Genomic DNA, 19340 nt, shown 5'->3' on the forward strand with positions numbered 1-19340 from the left:
CTCCAGCAGACACAGGACATTTCCAGAGACAGTACAGACATAGAAATTTCCAGCATCACTGATCGTTCTGTTGGGAAGCGCTGATCTAGTGCAATCCACACAATAACCCATGAAGAGAATACCTTTAATATGACCATTTCACTGCTGAGGCTCAGGGAGAGATGACTTAAACAAGGTCACGTAGCTAGAACGCCGTAGAGCTGGGTATGAACTCAGTTCATCCACTGCCAGGGCCTGTGCGCTTCCAGTCGAACCCTTCTAAGGACCTGCTGCCTTCTAAAGCAATCAAGAAGTTTAAAGGCTGAACAGGGACAAGTAACGAAAGAGAGGAGCACATTGCTTAGATTTTAAAAATCAACACCACAGACTCCTCTCAGTCTACAGCCACCTAGAGTTTCTTGGTATTCAAAGATTTAGAAAGAAGAACTGGAGAGCATCACATTAAAGAGTAAATAGAGAACCTAAAAATAATAGAGATATCATATCTTTAAGCTTCACAAAAACCCCATGATGTAACTGCTTTCAAGGAGGAGGAAACAAAGCTTGGAGAGGCTAAGTAATATGGCCACTGCATAGCCAATGGTGGGAAAGAGCTTGCATTTTAACCCTAATTTGTCCACTTCCAAAGCCCACACACTCTTTTCTGCTGCTCCGTTCAGCCCTGCGGACTTCTGCGTCAATGACTTCAGAGGAGGCTCACTGAGGTTCCTGAACGGGGAAGCTGCGTTTGTACACATGCTAACTCTACTTTTGTTAAGGAAAAGAAAGTAAATGTTATGTCATGCATTTATGTGCACAGATACAGACATTTTTATTTTCTACTAAGTCCTGAATATGGAAAAATCAATAATTAAAAATCAGTTCTATGAAATAATTGAGCTAACCCACGTTTTTTCTCCTCAAGGACAAACTTGTATGGAAGCGGGCGTGCCTTGTTTTGGGGCTGTCTGTGCTGTCGGTGTTCAGCAGTGTGTATCTTGGTTTCCCTGGGTCAGGAGGACTGTGTACGTTGCTCATGGCTTTCCTTGCAGGCATGGGATGGAGCAGTGAAAAGGTGAATTTCATTTTAAGTTCTTCTTCTCATGACTACTTTCTGATTAGATTAGTTTTTTTCCAGATACTTTCATAATATCAAGTTAATAAAATTAATCATAAGAGCTATTTTCTGTACATATACAAACGTATGCCCAAATGCACACATACACTTCCTTTTTTCCTGTTACATACCAATCTATAACTTGATGTTTTTACTTAAAATGTATCATGGTCATATTTCCATGATGCCTCCCTTATTCTTTGTAAGGGTTGCAGAGTATTGCATTGTATAGCTGTACTGTACTTTATTTAACCAGTTTCCTGCCTAAATTTAATTTAACAGACATTTAAATTGTTTCTAATTTTCTGCCAAGACAAAAAGTGCATCAATAAAATATCCTTGCATATACCACTAAGACACTATCAAGTCTAAGAAGCACCATTATTTTACATGCCACCAAGAGAGAAAAAGAATGCTGCCAATTAAACTATGACATCACTTCCTAATTTCAGAAATGAAAAAGTGTGTTTCTTAAAATCAACAAAATATAGCATATCTTTGAGTGTATCTATAGGATTAATTTCTAGAAATAGGATTTCTCTATGAAAGAGTATGCACATTGATACTTTTGATAGTATCAATTTGCCCTTTTTTTAACGTATGCTTTTTAAAAATTTTTTGGTGAGGAAGATTGGCCCTGAGCTAACAGCTATTGCCAATCTTCCTCTTTTTTTCCTCCCCAAAGCCCCAGTACGTAGTTGTATATCCTAGTTGTAGGTCATTCTAGTTCTTCTATGTGGGACGCCGCCACAACATGGCCTGACAAGCGGTGTGTAGTAGGTCTGTGCCCAGGATCCAAACTGGTGAACCCAGGCCGCCAAAGCAGAGTGCACGAACTTAACCACTCAGCCGTGCAGCCAGCCCCTTGAGTTGCCCTCTTAAACAGCAGTACCAATTTATATTCCCACCAACAGTTTGTGAAAGGATCTGTTTTTCTGATCTGTGTACTTTCAATCTTTAGATATTTTGCTAATCTGACAGGTGAAAAATGTTTCTCATTATTGATCTGATTTGTATTTCTTTACAAGTGGAGCTAATCATCTTGTCATATATTTACTAGCCAGTTTATTCAAAAGCCTGTGCCCATTTTTTATGATTGTCTGTTTTTCTTACTGACTTTCAAGATCATTAAAATTATTCATTTCCTTTATGTGTATTATGGAAATTAGCTGGTTGCCATTTATTTAATTTCAAGGTACATTTTTATGGATTTGAACTTGAGAGGATCATATACTATTCTGCTTCATGAAGAAATTAGATGTGGGTGACCTAAACTAAATACACATATATCATTTGGGAAAACCAAAGACAACTGTTGAAAATAATTCAGCTTAAAATAATACTACATGAAAAATATATGTTGATTATCAGTCCTGAGGTTGGGTGTGCAGTGCCCTGCAGGTGAGCGGTCTCTGCAGAGGTCTGTAGAGGCAGGGCTTCACTGTGGGCACATGGCACTCCGTTGGAGGCTTTCACTCTCGGGAGGCAAGACATGTGCAGTTGGGCATCCCTTTGCTGTAGAGGAGGGTGAATTGGTGGGGCTGCCTGGAGCCTTGTGTAGATAAGGGACTGAGGCCCCAGGAAAGCAGGCCGCAGTGGATTGGGCTTTGCAGGCAAGGAGCAAGGCTCTGCAGAGCCCTGCTGCAGGCACTGCATGGGCCCAGGGCTGCTGCGTCCTCCTGGGGAGGCTTGGCTGTAAGGCTTATTTCAGGTCTACTTTTTTTTCCTTAGCAGCACCCGTATTATTAAATTCTCCTTTGTGATTTCACGTAACTTAACATCTGACAAGAGGAAAGCTAAAACATAAACTTCCCAGTATAAATTGGGTCCTCTTATCATCCCTCATCTCTTGTAAACATTTGCTCTTGTCAAAATTTGCTTTTCCGTGGCTTCACTTTCCTTGCAGGCCGAGGCAGGTGATCACACATTGCTGTTCAGTCTCGGGTCTGATCTCAGCTCCCTGGCTCCTCGCTGAGCGCTCACTGCTGAGTGCCTTCCATCCTGCCTGGGCTGCTGACCAGCGCACTACTCTCGGAGCACTCTGGCCCCCTTGTCCGGGACAGAGCTCGCAGTCTTCACTCCGTGAAGGCATGCCACTGTGTGTGCACTGTGACCCTTGTCGAGCATCTGGGAGCTTGCCTGACATTAGCATTTTACAAACTGTCCCTTCACTTTTGAATGGTAACCTTTTTTAGCATTTAAAAAAATAAATTACCAAAGAGAATATTGTTTAGAATAAAGTTTATTTGATTTCTGAGTATGAAAGCGGTATATGCTTATTGTAGAACTTTGAAAAATTTTTTAAAAGTCAGATAAAAGGAAAGAAAAAATGATTTGTAATTTCTCCACCTAAAGCCAACAGCTCTGTAAACTATTTTGGTTTATTTCCTTTCATTTATTCAACAGGAAAATTCTCAAATATGTTTGTAGTAAGTTTCTTCAAATTGAATTTTATAGGTAAATGCTTTCTGTTGTCACTTGTTTAAAAGTCTTCAAAAATTACAACCAACTCATTATATTATACTGTCATGGGTGAAAAGAGGGAAGAGAATTAATCAATTTTTATTGCCACTCCGTATGGCCCTGTGCTAGCCAGTGAGGGGATATTCTCATTTATTCTCATCAAAAAAACCTTTGAAAAAATATTACCATTTACATTTTATAGAGACTGTAAGTCAGAAGGACTTAAATAACATGTCCAAGGTCACAAAATTAGAAAGTGGCACTGGGATTTAACTCAGGTTTATCGACTCCAAAGTGACCAGAATATACCATCATTGTGCAGGGCACGTTTTTATGTTTCGACATCTATTCGAATAACATATAGCAAGTGTATTAAAAACATTATACTTCCAAACTTTGCAATTTCAGATTGTTTGTAAATTAATAAATGATAGGATAAAAAATAAACAGTGAAAAGGAACCATATCATTTGGAATAGAACATAAAAGAGTAGTTTTAGCAACAGACGTCGAGGGGAAGACGGGTGCCCACCGCAAGTGGACGTGAGCCACTCGCGCAGAAGACAAGGGAGGGGGCCCGGCCAGTTCCGGTTACACGATTCTTCAGAAAACGAGGATGTGAGTCATGTAGAAAAGACCGTTATAAACCAAACAAATCATCTGTTTTTCTGCATTTGCCATAACTTTGCCTGAATTGCCAGCAGCCTGGCTGATTACATAGAAGATCAATGTAATCCCAAAACCCGGAGAGAGAACTGACAGCTTTTTTTTTCATATTTACCTCTGGTTAATCTCCTATGTATGTCTCTTTACACACACACACACACACACACACACACACACACACGTGGATGCACCATAAGCTTTTTAAAACCAGTCTCTGCTATTTTAAATTATGCTGAAATCCAATATCGTTTCCTTAGGGCAGATTCTTAATGCTAAATTTTTTGGGTCAAATAACATGAACATTTTTAGGTTTTTGACACGTATTACCAAACTGGTTGCTTTCTAGAGTTGTATCCATTTACTTTTCCACCAGTAATATGTGAGGTACCTATATCATTACATCGTCATCAGCTTAGAATAATGTTTATCCAACTTTAGCACCACCTGGAAGTCTTGTTAAATTGGACTTGTGGACCCCACTCCCGAATTTCTGATTTAGTTAGACTACGGTGGGGCCTGAGAATGTGTACTTCTGATCAGTTACCAGGTGATGCTGATGCTGCTTCCCTGGGGACCACACTTTGTGAAACACTGCCTTAGAATATTATTGTTTTTAATTTTTATCCTTACTGATAGTCAAAAGTGGTATCTTTTTTTGTTTTATGCCTCCTTGCTTAACAATAAAATTGAATGCTTTTTCATATATTTAGCTATTTGTATTTTTTCTTTTTCTTTGATAGGTTTTTTGTCCATTATCTCCTAAAGTTGAATGTACTGATTATATATATGATATTAGCCCTTTGTGCCTTTTTTTATTGTTCATTTTTAACACACAAATATCTTATAGTTTCACGTGGTCCGATCTATCAATCTCTTATTATGACCTTTCCTCAGTTTATTTTTTCTTAAAGATTCCTTTCCTAGTGAAATCTTACCTATGTTATCTCATTTATTCTTTGCAATAACCTTGAGAGGTAGATACGAGACCCATTTTACAAATGAGGATACCAAGGCCTAGAGATAGTAGATAGAGTGCCTAAGGTCACCAAGCTAATAAGTGGCAGAGCCAGGATGAAAACACACTGTTTGAGTATATGAAAATGATTTCCTAAAGACAGGGTAAAAAAACCTTCATTGAATCACTTATGTGGCAGACACTCTCCATATCTTTTCTAATTTAGTACTCAGGCAAGTCCCTACTTCTGGAGGCACCAAACCAATGAGTCCAGGTTTTGGACTGCTTTTCCTCCTTGTTCCATGGTGTAGCATAGGGTCTGAGCACTCAGACTTCCTGGGTTAAGCTCAGCCCTACACCTGAGTAGCTGTATGCCCATGTACAAAGTATCTGACTTCTCAGTCTTCGATTTCCATATCTCTCAAGTGGGGAATGATAATAGCAACAACTTCATAGAGTGGAGGATTAAGTGAAATAATCTATATAAGGCAAAGTGCTTAGAACACACTAATAATTTTTATGACTATCTCTGAGCAGCACAATGTAATAAAAAGAGCATAAAATTTAATCTATGGAAATTGGGATTCCAGTCCCAGAGATTCTACTGTCTAGATGTGTAATCCCAAGCAAGTCACTTACCTTCTCTAATACTCAGTTTCCTCAACTGTACACTGAGAAAAATAATAATAATCACTAAAGAATTATTGTGGCTATTATGTGGGAAAATGGAAATAAAACACTTGTAAACTCACTGCTGTAGCTATATTGTTGTTGAATTATGCTTTGACAAGCTACAATATTTTATAAAATTTTGTTTGCGCCTGTAGTTTTCTGACATTATCTCATACTTTCCTGCTTGGTTTTCCTTGTAATCTTGCCATTATTGTATTCAAATGCACTCACTTTTTTAAGGCCTTTTTCATCTATATTTTTCATCTGTTTTCAAATGCAGTGCTTCTTCTGATGACTTTAACAGCTACAGGATGTTTTTCTTGATATATTTTCAATCTTCTGAATCTTGAAATCTTCTCTCTAAGAAGAGAAGTGTCAGCTTAAGTAGATATTTAACTCATGATGAAACTTCTGTTTCTCTTAACTTTCTCTTTTTGTCCATAATGGAAAGTGATTTCCATTGTTGAAGATTCTTACTAATGGTGCATACAGATAGGTAAAGTGGCCTTAACTTTCAGTGGACACCACAGTCTTCATTCCTCTGAACTCATGTCTTCTTTTGTACTTAGCCTATTTGATGACTCCTTTTTCTTTCTTTTTTTTTTCCTGAGGAAGATTCACCCTGAGCTAATATCCATTGCCAATCTTCTTCTTTTTATTTTTGCTTGGGGAAGATTGTCACTGAGCTAACATCTGCACCAGTCTTCCTCTACTTTGTATGTGGGTCACCACCACAGCATGGCTGATGAATGGTGTAGGTCCACGCCTGGGATCTGAACCTGCAAACCTGGGCCACCAAAGTGGAGTGTGCCAAACTTAACTACCACACCACGGGGCCAGCCCCTCTATTTTCTTTATAAACAGATTCATTTTAGTTTTGAAGTTACAAAAAAACCCACAAGAAGGTACATTGTGGCTTCTCTCTCATCTTTAAGTTTTACAATATATAGGGCCATGTCTGATATTAAATTAGTCTACAGTATTACAATCAAAAACCAAATCGTGGGGCCAGCCCTGGTGGTCTAGTGATTAAGTTCAGCATGCTCCGCTTTGGTGGTCTGGGTTCAGTTCCCAGGCGCAGATGTACACCACTTGTCTATCAGTGGCCATGCTGTGACAGCAGCTCACATACAAAATAGAGGAAGACTGGCAACTGATGTTGGCTCAGGGCGAATCTTCCTCAGCGAGAAAAAAAAAAAAAACCAAATTGTGGCCTTTGTCCAAGTTTAGAAATAAAAACAATTTGATAGAGAAAACTCAATATGCCTCTGCTTTCATTGGAGTTCTCAGTACATGAAATACTTTCGAGGACTTCTGTTAAGCCATTAGTCATGGCAACAGAAGGCTAAGTAACCTAAAATTAATAGAGTTGATTTTTGTTCTTTACAACTATGGATATCAGCTAAAGTCTGAACTTTAGCTATGATATACTCTAAAAACTAAATTAAAAAGTAAAATTTAAAGATATGTAGAAGGGTGGCATCTGGACCTTAGTTTGGCAGACGATTCACTGTCATTAAGTGATAAAGGATCTTGGACGTTATCTAATGTAAACCTCTCATTTTACAAATGAGGAAAATTAGGTGCTGAGAGGCGAGTGGCTTGCAGTTGGTGTGTGGCAGAATTTGAACCTCAGTCATGATCTGATTCCTTACGATGTGAAAACATAACTTTATAATGATATAGGAATAGAACTATATAAATAAATCAACCAACCCCTCATATACGGTGTCTTTAAACATTTATAAACTAAGAGGAAATAGAATCTTCACCTTAATAAACATACCAGAAATAACAAAAATTAAGAAAATAGGGAAACGAGGTAATCCTCCTTTGTCAAACTGCTGAGTACGTAAATGAAAGTATAGATCCTTAGATGTGTAAAAATGGTAAAAAAATGTTAAAATGTCGTTCAAAAACATAGATTCTTATTAGTTGATTGAAAAAATCTGTTAAATGTAAATTCTTAGACACTGTTAAGGGTACTGCTAAATTGCCCTACAAAAAAAGCATTATCAATTTGCTCTCCTACCAATTGCTGAGTTTCCTTACAGTCTTATAAATACTAGACATTATTAAAACTTTTTAGTGTTTTTTTCCAATATGATGGCTTCCCCCCCCAAAAAAATATATGGTATATCATTTTAATTTGTGTTTCTCTGATTACTGAGTTTTAGTATCTCATGTTTTTTGGCCCTTGTGTTTCTTCTGGTACAAATTACTTGTGCGTATGCCTTGCCCATTTTTCGATTAGGTTCTATGTCTGTTTCTTATTGATTGGATATTGCTCCTTATTCTGTTACACATAGTACAGATATTTTCCCCTGGTTTGTCACCTATCCTTTTTTATGGTTTCTTTTGCCACAAAATATTTTCGTTTTATTCTAGTCAATTATGTCAATCTTTTCCAAGGGTTTTTGTATTGTGTGTTATAAAGTTAGTACTTATATCAATTAGGGTCTTAGAAGGAATAAGAAACCATATAGTAACTGGAATAGGGAAAGCTTATTATTAACCATACTGGGGATTGTCTTGTAAGATGTAAAGAGGCCCCTAAAGAATATAGGAATAGCAGCTATAAACCCCTAGGGCTGAGATGCAGCATCCGCTTCCACCTCCCCACCCCACCCCACCTACTTTGGCACCCAGGGCTGAGAACCCAAGCCTTGTTAGAGCCTTGGTTCACTGGATGGCAGAGAAGTCACCATGGTACCCTGCCTGCAGAAGTTGCTGGAAATCTACCCTCTAAAGGTGTATGGGGTGGTATGTTGCCCAGGGCAGTTGGCTATGAAATCACCCGAGGAGGAGGCTGGGGGCAGCTGCTGACCGCTGAGTGTTGCTGGCCGCCATACACCCTAGGAGCCTGGCTCTGGAGAAGCCACCCGGGCCGCAGGACCCGGTGCGGAAGCATCCTGCTAGGAGGAGCCACCGAACCAGACGAGCGCCTTCCTCTTGGAGTAGCTCTTGGGCGCCCTCTAGTGGCAAAATTTAATATGGTCCAGCTAGCAAAGGGGAAAGACTTAAAAGGGTCCAGCTCCATTTTTTGAGATTTTATTTTTCCCAAGCCCCCCGGTACATAGTTGTGTGTTTTTAGTTGTGGGTCCTTCCAGTTGTGGCATGCGGGATGCCACCCCAGCATGGCTTGTTGAGCAGCGCCACGTCCACATCCAGAAATCGAACTGGCGAAACCCGCGGCCGCCAAAGCAGAGCGCGCGAACTTAACTACTCGGCCACTGGGCCAGCCCCTGGCTCCATCTTCTGCAGAGCAACAATTGAAAGGAGGATTTGGAGCCGAGGGGCAGTAAGTTAATAACTGGCACAGCACTTCACTATACCGGAATTTTATTTTTGTGCATGATTTGAGATAGTCATAAACAGTATTCTTTTATAATAAAATAAAATTGGAAACAACTTAAAGGTCTATTAATAAAGAAATGGTTGAATAAACTATGGTACTTCCATATCATACATTATTATGCAGCAATAAGGTGCATTTCTAGATATATGTATAAATATTACAAGATCTTTTAATCATATTGTTGAGTGAAAATTAACTATAAAGTAATACTAAGTATTATGGACACACACATCATGTATTCAGAAGTCGAAGTCCTCCTGAGATGACTTGATGAGATTCTTTATAGTTAACATCCTTTTGCAAACCAACACCAACGCACCTTATGTAATACCTTAACTGTTAGAAGTATCTTTATGCAATTTTTTGCTGTATTCTAGCTACCTTCTTATTTATAGATGCCACATAGATAAAGCCTATCTCAGGTCAAATTGACTCAGATTTCAAATTAGTAAAATTCTTAGATCTTCTAACTTCACATAATAAAAATCCCTGTATGTGTATGTGTGTTTCTTTTAGGCAGAGGTTGAAAAGATTATTGCAGTGGCCTGGGATATCTTCCAGCCCCTTCTCTTTGGACTGATTGGAGCAGAGGTATCTATTGCATCTCTCAGACCAGAAACTGTGGGTGAGAATTTCAAAGTAGTGTTTTTGCTAAAATCAACTTTTTATATTCAGTTGTAGTATCTGTAGTAGGTTTATATTTGGTGGTTCCCATTGTCACAATTATATAAAAAGTTAATACTGATCTTTTAAGCAGTTGGTTAGAAAAGAATGTTTGTCAATCTAAGACAGTAAATTTTATGCCTTAAATATTGTTGCTTGTAAAGAAAAGTGTCGCTCTTAACTACTATCAAGAAAATGCAGGCCTTAAAATTTTTTTCCAACGATAAGAATGTTCATCTAGGCTTGTCCTGATCAAGGGCCAGAATTTTAAAGATAATTAGGCAGTTCTATAATATGTATCCATGGGATAGAAATGTTTGTTCATTCATTCTTTTATTCATTCATACATTCAAAAGCCATCATATTAAAACTGTTGACTTTTAGTACCATACTCAAAAATTAATTTGTACACGTATACAGATGGTCCCCGACTGACGATGGTTTGACTTAGGATTTTTTGACTTTACCATGGTATGAAAGTGATATGCAGTCATTAGAAACCATACTTCGAATTTTGAATTTTGATCTTTTCCCCGGCTAGCGATATGCCATATGATCCTTTCTCGAGATGCTGGGCAGCCGCCAGTGAGCTGCAGCTCTAATCACCACAGGATCATGAGGGCAAACGACCCATACACTTCTACCCTTTCTGTTTCTCAGTTTCAGTAAGTAGTCAAGAAATTACATAAGATAGTGAACATTTTATTATCAAATAGGCTTTGTATTGGATGATTGCCTAACTGTAGGCTAATGTAAGTGTTCCTAGTACATTTAAGGTAGGCTAGGCTAAGGTATGATATTTGGTAGGTTAGGTGTATTAAATGCATTTTTTTCTTTTTCTTTCTTTCTTTCTTTCTTTTGGTGAGGAAGATTGGCCCTGAGCTAACATCTGTTGCCAATCTTCCTCTTTTTGCTTGAGGAAGATTGTTGCTGAGCTAACACCTGTGCCAGTCTTCTTCTAATTTGTATGTGGGATACCGCCACGGCATGACTTGAGAGCGGTGCTAGGTCCACACCTGGGATCCAAGCCTGGGAACCCTGGGCTGCTGAAGCGGCAGGTGCGAACTTAACCACTATGCCACCAGGCCAGCCCAAAGTGTATTTTTGACTTACAATATTTTGACTTAAAGTTGACTTTCAACTTATGATTGGTTTATCAGGATGTAACCCCATCGTACATCAAGAAAGACCTGTACTCATTATTTCCTTCTTTTCTTGCATCACAGTATTATTCCGTCCATACTAGGGATCCCATCCCTGCCACCTCCTTCTAGATCTCACACAGAGTCTCCCCTTTTTCTGACACATCTTCAGATATCCTTGTCACAGCTTTCTCTTCTGCAGAATTGAAACAGATTTTAATCTCTCCTATCTTAAAATAGTATCTTTCTATTCTGACGCATGTGACAACATAGATGAACCTGAGGACATTACACTGGGTAAGATAAGCCAGTTACAGAAAGACAAATCCCGCATGATCCCACTCCTGTGAGGCATCCAGAGGAGTCAAATTCATAAGGACAGAAAGGAGAGCGGTGGCTGCCAGGGTTTAGGCGGGGAAATGGGGACTTGCTGTTTAATGGGTGTAGAGTTTCAGCTTTGCAAGATGAAAATGTTCTGGAGATTGGTTGCACAAAAATGTGAGTGTTTAACTTAATGCTGCTGAACTGTACACTTAAAAATTGTTAAGATGGTAAATTTTACGTGTATTTTACCACAGTCAAAATTTGAATAAATATATATACATATATATATATATCCCTTCTTCATTTCACTTCCCCCCTCACCTACCACTCTCTCTCTCTCTTCCTCTTTTCAAACTTTTCTAAAGAGGTAACTGTGTCCCCCTTTTCCATTTCAACTCTCATGCCCTCCCTCAGAACATTTCAGCCCAGCTTCTGCCCCATTCCACAACCAGCCCCGCCCTCACCACGGTCGTATTGCTGGATACACGAAATACGTGTTAGTCTTGACTTGACTTGATCTCTCAGCAGCATTGGACGCTATTGACCTCTTTACAACACTTTTTACGTTGAATTTTTACATTTTCCAGTGCCCTCTGAGTCTTCCTTTACACTATATATGGCTTAAGTGCTGCTCTTCCTCCAAGTTCTTTCAAAAGATTTCTACACTTCACGCTGGGTATCATTTCTCTGAGCTCAGCTACACTCAGTGGCTTCGATTATAAACTATGTAATTGCAAAATCTTTATCTCGAATTCAACATAGCCAGTTGCTGCTTGGACATCACCACTTGTAAATCCCACAAAACTTGAGGCTCAGTGTGTCCAAGGCTTCCTCATCATCCTCCCCAGACTGCTCCCTCCTGGGAATGGGATCGTCCCTTTTGTATCTTGTACTTAAGGCAACAAATACTTTTGAAAATCTACCACGCTGGGAAAAATACCCTCCAATAAAGAGCCACAGAACCTTTTCATAAAGAAACCATGTTGCAGATTCACAATAGAGCATCAAGCAATGTCTGTCTGGTGTTTTACCAGCCTCTTGAACTTGAGAAAGTTATTTATCCTTTCTGATCTTCATTTTTTTTCAACTGTAAAGTGAGAATAATTACTCCACAGGTTGTAAAGATTAAGTAAAGAGATGCATTTAAAGCTTAATACAGAACCTAGCACAGAGCAAGAACTCAACAAATGTTACTTTTTCAAAAACCACCCTATTACCTAGTACTCACCTTAGCTTTGCCTTTCTCAGGTCCGGTAGCTTGCCTTGCCCTAGTCACAATCTCTTATTTTGCAAATCAGAATGAACTTACCTTTATCAGCAAAGGATTCTGAAGGACTGAACGAAGTAGCTGTACACATCAGCCAGGGTGATGGGCAGTCAGTGCACACACCAGTATGGGGAAACAGGTGTAGAAGCCAGTGTCTATTCTGACTGGTCAGTGCCCAGCCAGCTCTCTTCTGACTGCCTGATTGCCTCCATACTTGCTGATAAATATTTTGAATATCACCTCTGGTCTTATCGTCTGTAAAGAATTCTCAACCACTTTGATGAAAATATTAAGTTTTTTCTCTTCTGCGCCCTCTTACCGGTATATTTACACTGCACTCACCTTTTGGTTCTTTATGTTTCTGTCTTCCTCTGACTTTGGAGTTCATGGAGGCAAAGTCTGTACGTTATGCGTGTTTGGGTATCAGAACCTAGTCCAAATTCTGTTATGCGTAGTTATAGTTTAATAAATTCTTGTTAAATAAACACATGGGAAAAAGTGTGGTTCTTGCTATAAAGCATAAGATAAATAACATTCAAATCTCCTTTGTGGAAATTCAAATATATTTAGTTAATTTCTGGCTTTAATTTAGGGCAAATACCTTCTTTTAAACAAATGGTCTGATTGATCCTTAATATTGATGTTTTGACAAATTATGCCTAATCATTTTTGTCTTTTTAATTTTTTAATGTTTTTAGATTATTTCTGTTGATAGAATTTTGAATCAATAATCAGGAGATTCCATTTCTTCCCCAGTATTTCGTTATGTCTAAAAATTGAGTATTTCTTACAGGCCTTTGTGTTGCCACCCTGGGTATTGCAGTACTGATACGAATTTTGACTACATTTCTGATGGTGTGTTTTGCTGGTTTTAACATAAAGGAAAAGATATTTATTTCATTTGCATGGCTTCCAAAGGCCACAGTCCAGGTAATGATGGATCTTAACTCCTATTTCAATATGATCCCTTAAAATTTTGAATAAGAGGGCTTGTCCAAATTTGGTGAACAAAAGTAACTAAAGTTTGATTTATGAAAAGAATTTTTACTAATCTACTCTAAAAGTTTTATTTTTGGTATGCTGATTCCTTTAATATGATGGCTCATTTAAATTTCTTTAGATCTCCAGGGTACAACTGAAAATCCAATAAATCCCTATGTTACTAGAAAGCAGTAGTAGAGGGAGGGAAGAGTTTGAATTTTCATCAGTCAGAGCTCTCTGAATCACCTAGAGATTTTTCGTTTTGATGTCTTCTAAGAAGAGAGTGAAACAGAAATAGCGCGGCCCATGTTAGTGTTTGGAAATACTTCACTGTCAATATGATTGATGATCAGTTATGCTCAACCTCGGTCTTTATATATAATGGAGAAAGATTTATTGAGAAACAACTCAGAAAATGCTTTATTGATTTCCTAGATTATTAGTTAATATTAAATTTTTCAAACTAGCTGTACTTCCTGTCAGTTGTCTCAATCACATGACCCAAAATTTGTGCACTCTAACAAGGCACTAACAGGTGCTTGAAATTATTGACCATGCATTTGGTAGAATACCTATAATTGCTAATTAAATTAGAACTGTATAGATTATCATTTGTTGCAAATAGCCCTGATTGTATTGTATATTTTCAGACTAATTATAGCAAACAAGATTTAACTGTTGCATCCTTGATTATTTTGCAATTATTTAAATATGTAAATTTCTATTTCATGAGATGAAAATCAGATATTTTTAATTTAGGAAACTTTGAGGGTTGTGTATGCTCTGTAACTATATGCCAGATTTGGTGTGGCTATAGGTTTGGGCATTATCCCAGAGAAGTTTTTTTTTCATCAGACTTTGAAAGATGTCTGGGACATAATGGCTAAGAATACTGTGAGGTTTATATGGTACAATAAGTGGAATAGTTTCTCCCTCAGTGTCTCCAGCTTCTACACTACTTCTGGTAACTTTATTAGGTAACTATCAAAATAATTACTCTAGTAGCTTTGGTTTGAAAGATTTGTTTCTAAAGGTTAAAATTTGAAAGACAGCACTTTCCTGCTGTCAAAGCAAATTTATAATAAGGAGAAATTATCTTGGATGTGGTGAATAATGTATGTACTGTGAAGCAAGTATTGTATGGAATTTTCTTTTTTCTTCTTTTGCCACTGCCTAAGAAACAAGACTTTCTTGTATGTTTTTTTCCATATTAGTGTTCTTCAAACTTTTTGGTCCATGACCTGCTGTAAGAAATATATTTTAAATCACAATATATTTTAAATCAGCATACCTACAAACCTCAAAACATACACACACAACGGAGAACTGAAAGAGAAATATACATTGTAATGAGTGCAGTTCTTGCCAAGAATTCTTGAAATGTTGAATTAGTTATGGTACAAGGAACCTGAAATAACAAAGAGCCCTCACATACAGGGACTAAGTGAGATAGATTTTTCCTTCTCTCCCACCAGCAGTCCAGCATGGACACTCCAGAGCTGGCAGGGTGACACTGTCCTCAGCATGTGCCTTCCATCAGTTCACCATTTCTCATCAGGGGGAAGGGGAAAAAGAATGATGTGCAAGTGTCCATTTCTCTTCAGGGAACAATCCAAAAGTAGCATTTATCACTTCTGCTCACCTCTCAGTGGCCAGAACTTAGATATATAGCTTCATCTAGTTGCAAAGAAGGATGAAAAAAAGTCTTGGTTTGGACAGCAATGTGACCAGCTAACACTCAGGAGTTCTAGTTTAGAAGGGAAAAGGGGCATTCAGATATTTGTGGGCAATTAGTAGTCTCTGCCATTGTGTCTCATCCACACCAGCATTCTCTCTTCTGATTCATTGTCCTAGAGGACAACATTGTTGTGTTTTGTGGAATAAGGGAATAACCAGATTGATTAATATATTATTTTCCCAAGTGCACTAATATGGCATTTTGCCTCTAAAAGAAAATGAAGGTTTTCATAATACTTCCCAGTAGACAAATTTTAAATAAAACATTTCACCAAGACCTAAGGCAAAGAGTTCACCAAATACCTAATAAGATTACCTTCAAGTTTTGACAGTGCCTACCACTTTCAGGTTTCTTTATGTTTAACAATTAGTTTAGCTCTATAGCAATACATATTCTTATGTTTTTTCATTTAAAACTTTGCCATCTTCCAGTAAGTATCACTACACTTTTTTTAAAAGATTGGTATCTGAGCTAACATCTGCTGCCAATCTTCTTTTTTCTTCTTCTTCTTCTCCCCAAAGCCCCTCAGTACACAGTTGTGCATTCTAGTTGTGAGTGCCACTGGTTGCGCTATGTGGGACGCCGCCTCAGCATGGCCTGATGAGCGGTACCATGTCCACCCCCAAACTAGCAAAACTCTCAGCCGCTGAAGTGGAATATGCAAACTTAACCACTCGGCCACAGGGCTCACTGCACTTTTTCATCTTGTTCTTTTTTAATTCCAGATTCCTGAAGATAAAAGAGTGAGATGACCAGTGACTTTCTTTACTCATAAGGAATTTAGTATACAGAATCGTCTTATAGTCAATTATATCATGAGGCTGTATTTACCTTGTGTTTTGAAATATATTTGCCTGATATTTTTGTAACCCTGCCTTCTGCAACTAAGTACATATGAATCACCATCCCTTCCCCATGCCAGGGCAGGAGAATTTTCAGAATACCAAAACCAATTGCAGTACACTTTGAAAGAAAGAACTTTCTTAGTTGAACAAAAGAACAAGCAGTTTGTTTTTGCAAATGATAAAATAATTCACCTTTTTTCTATGTGCCTGTCTTATATGCCTGTGTCCAACTTTACCATTAAACTTTTACAGGCTGCAATAGGATCCGTGGCCTTGGACACAGCAAGGTCACATGGAGAGAAACAATTAGAAGAATATGGAATGGATGTGTTGACAGTGGCATTTTTGTCCATCCTCATCACAGCCCCAATTGGAAGTCTCCTCATTGGTTTGCTGGGCCCCAGGCTTCTCCAGAAAGCTGCACATCAAAATAATGATGGAGAAGTTCGAGGAGAGCCCTCTGAAGAAGTTTAGAGGTGAAAAGAGAGAATGCTAAATATATGATTAGAAAGCTGTACCAGAGGCTGCTTTTATCAAGATAGATATTGAAATATATAATATTTAAGCTTAAAATGTAACAGAACTTAAAGTGTGGTTATTTCTTTAAACAGCATTTTCAGCCATTACCCTTTCCATGTAGGTGGTAATGTTCTACATTTCTAGCCTGATTTCTCTATCTTCTTCTTTTTGCTTCAAACACTCCATCATTATCTTAATCTGTGTGGGGAGAAATACTCTTTAATGTACTACCACGATATCAGATTAACAGGGGAAAGACCGAGTTCGGTGTGGCGTTCTGCTGGCCAACAGCTCGCTCTGAGTGACTGTTGCCGCCACAGTTTTATGATGCGTGGCCACCTAGCCTCTCATGCCTTGAGTTGTTTTTGGATCCTCTTTTCTTTTTAAATACATTGTAATCTCTCATCAGTTTCTCCCCTCGCTTTCCCTGTTAATCTGCCTCTTCTCCATTTCTGCCCCTCTTACTACCTTTCTGTGAAGTATTGTAACTGATTGGCCCCACCAAAATTTTTATGTACACAAAGTATCTTCATTGGCTCTTCCTCTTGCACCTATTTGGATGACAAAAGCCCTCATTCAACTTCCTGCCTGGCTCCACAGAGTCCCCCACTTCAGTGGCCCCTCTGAGTTTGCCTCCCGCTAAGACGTGCCCTGGTCTAGCCCTTTCTTAGTTGTTTCTTGTGACCCACGTCTTCAGGCTCTTCCTGTTCTCTAGGTGACAGAGAGCCAATTTTCAAATCTATGCCACTCTCAAGAATATCATATTAATCAGGGTAAGTTAAGCTGCTATAATGAAGAAACAAGAAATACAGTACTTAAAAGAAAATGGAAATTTATTTACCTCTCATGAAACTGGCTGCCTGGTCGATGCTGACAGGGTTACTCTGCTCATGAGGTCTACTGAGATTTGTGTCCTTTTTTTTTTCGGAGGAAGATTAGCTAACATCTGCTGCCAATCCTACTCTTTTTGCTGAGGAAGGCTGGCCCTGAGCTAACATCTGTGCCCATCTTCCTCTACTTTATATGTGGGACGCCTGCCACAGCATGGCTTGCCAAGTGGTGCCATGTCCGCACCCAGGATCCGAACCAGCGAACCCTGGGGCCGCCAAAGTGGAATGTGCGAACTTAACCGCTGCGTCACCAGGCCAGCCCCGATTTGTGTCCTTCTGTCTTGATGTTCCGCCACGCCCTAGCTTAGGACACAGGTTGGAAGTAGATCTCTCCCATGTCTCTTTTCTAGCCTTCAGGAAGAAGGAAAAAAGAAAGTCCAAGGCAAGCAATTTATTTTTAAGAAAGTTGTGAGGAAGTTAGACACATCTCTTCTCTTACCTTCTATTGGTGATAACCACACCCAGCTATGAGGAAGCTGAGAAGTGTCTGTCAATAAACATTCACATTCCTATGAAGATGGAAAGATCAGATTTGGGAGTCAGAGGTACCATTGTATTGGGTGTTACCATCACTTAGTAGCATGTTCTTGCATGTTAACAAGGGCTTTCTAAAGATAGTACCTTTGACCAAAAAACTGACTTCTGTGGCAGGAATTTCAGACGTTGTGACATGACAACAGAGATGATATTAGAAGAAAGGCTTATCTGCATAGGTCGTATTTTATCCCACTTATTCAACAGACCATCTTGGCTTTTGTGTATCACCCGTAAGTTTCTCTTTAGTCTAGGTCAACTCCTGCCTAGTTGCTAGAATAATCATGTTTAAATACAGTTTACACCTTTTATCATGCTGTATACCTGCAGCGTTTATTACTTATCACTTCCCATCTAAACTCTTTAATCTAGAACTTGAAGTTGAAGCTAATCTTGAAGGAGATATTAAATACGTATTAAATGAATGAATTAGAATCTTCTGATCCCACCAAGCTGATCTGCATATAGCCTGTCCACTCCTCTCGTCATTAGACTACCATTCCAGCCACTGCCACCATGACTTTCACCCCTGTCCAAAACTAGCTTAATTCTTATTAAGCTAACACAATATGAAGCCTTAACAGGCTTAATTTTTATGTCAGCCTGACACTGGTTACTCCATGGTAATATATTCCCTTAGTGTTTGTGCTGTCAGTTTGGACTGGGTTAATTCATGCCGAAGTTCAGACAGATGTTTCAAACTGCACTTCGTTGGTTAGGTGCCCCTTGGTGGTACCATAAACCGAATGCTCATCTGGTCCTCCACTTTCACAGACTCTGAAACTAGATCCATTCAACAAATACTTACTAAAGGGCTTTGGTGACCCAGGCACATTATTAAGACTAATATTGTTCGTGTCCTTAAGGATCTGACAGTCTGATAGAAGAGAGAGACAATTAAACAAGAGATTGAAGAATGGTGTGATAAGTGCTGTGAGGCAAGAAGTACAGGAGTGCTAGGGAGCTTGCAGCAGGAGCCCCCAGCTAATCCAGGGGGTGGCCTCGGCTGGGACATGGGGGACGATGAGGACCTGGACAGCAAAGGGCACGTGAGACCGAAGGGCGCAGCAGTTAGCGCTCGTTCCCACCTTCACCAGTAGTTTAAGTACCAGGCTTTGAATACTTACTAACTTATACAAAGTACAGTTAGTATAAGTAAATGAGAATGTTATTATAAATATCCAAGTCCCCAAAGAAGTATCAGAAATGGAACTTCAGTGTGAAGAAA

The 19340-nt window shown here is 38.9% G+C and overlaps 1 pseudogene; it reads left to right on the plus strand.

The window, feature by feature from the left end:
- The window catches only part of LOC139043188 (sodium/hydrogen exchanger 9B2-like), a 42061-nt pseudogene extending 25309 nt beyond the window's left edge, over positions 1-16752 (plus strand).
- The last annotated feature ends 2588 nt before the right edge of the window (positions 16753-19340 follow it).

Source organism: Equus asinus, unplaced genomic scaffold (assembly GCF_041296235.1).
Source record: "Equus asinus isolate D_3611 breed Donkey unplaced genomic scaffold, EquAss-T2T_v2 contig_193, whole genome shotgun sequence".
In the NCBI taxonomy this organism is placed as follows: domain Eukaryota; kingdom Metazoa; phylum Chordata; class Mammalia; order Perissodactyla; family Equidae; genus Equus; species Equus asinus.